This window comes from Sinocyclocheilus grahami, unplaced genomic scaffold (genome assembly GCF_001515645.1).
Source record: "Sinocyclocheilus grahami isolate Dianchi unplaced genomic scaffold, SAMN03320097.WGS_v1.1 scaffold70207.1, whole genome shotgun sequence".
In the NCBI taxonomy this organism is placed as follows: Eukaryota; Metazoa; Chordata; class Actinopteri; order Cypriniformes; family Cyprinidae; genus Sinocyclocheilus; species Sinocyclocheilus grahami.
This window is the reverse complement of record NW_015528830.1, coordinates 1-715: the sequence shown is the minus strand read 5'-3', so window position 1 is coordinate 715 and position 715 is coordinate 1. Positions and strand designations below refer to the sequence as shown.

Here is a 715-nt window from a genome sequence, read left to right as displayed (position 1 = left end):
GATCGCTTTACCAAGGTGATCCCACTCAAACAATGTATTGTGAAGAAGCATTTGCATAACTTTCCTATTCTTCTAGTAATATTTGGCATTGGTTTCCCTCTGCTGTAGATTCACACCTTTGAGATGCACATTATAAAGGCGAAGGAGAACTATGCAGGGAATTACAGATGTGAGGTCAACTACAAAGACAAATTTGATAGTTGCTCTTTTGACCTGGAGATCAAAGGTTTGTTTTCTGATTCAACACGACAGACACATATTCAAAGACACCGATACTACCGTTCAAAAGTATGATTTTAAATTAAATTGATCAAAAGTGACAATGAAGACAAGTAATGACTGCTGAAAATCGGTTTTGCATCACAGGAATAAATTATATTTTTAAAATATATTCAAATAGAAAACAGCAATTTATAATAATATTTCACAACATTACTGTTTTTCACTCTATTTTATAATCAAATACATGAAGTCTTGGTGAGCATAAGAGACAAAAACATTAAAAAAAAATAACTTACTGAATGGTAGTGTACATTTTAATCTCTTTGCTGTGTTTCATTTTTTTCTATTTCTATTTCTGCTGTTTTTTCCCCAGAAGTCTCAGACGGTTCTCAAAACATTGACATCCGCTCAGCTTTCAAAAGAAGGTAAAGGGGGAACATCCTCCCTGGAAATTATTTTTATTAAGAGAAATGTATAGCAATGTTAAAAAAAA

The 715-nt window shown here is 32.3% G+C and overlaps 1 long non-coding RNA gene across 1 annotated transcript; it reads left to right on the top strand.

Moving 5' to 3' along the window:
* On the top strand, positions 1 to 654 carry LOC107581067 (uncharacterized). The gene is made up of 3 exons (XR_001608774.1): positions 1 to 15; positions 109 to 226; positions 596 to 654. It is a non-coding gene; the product is annotated as an uncharacterized lncRNA (long non-coding RNA).
* Positions 655 to 715: the final 61 nt, after the last annotated feature.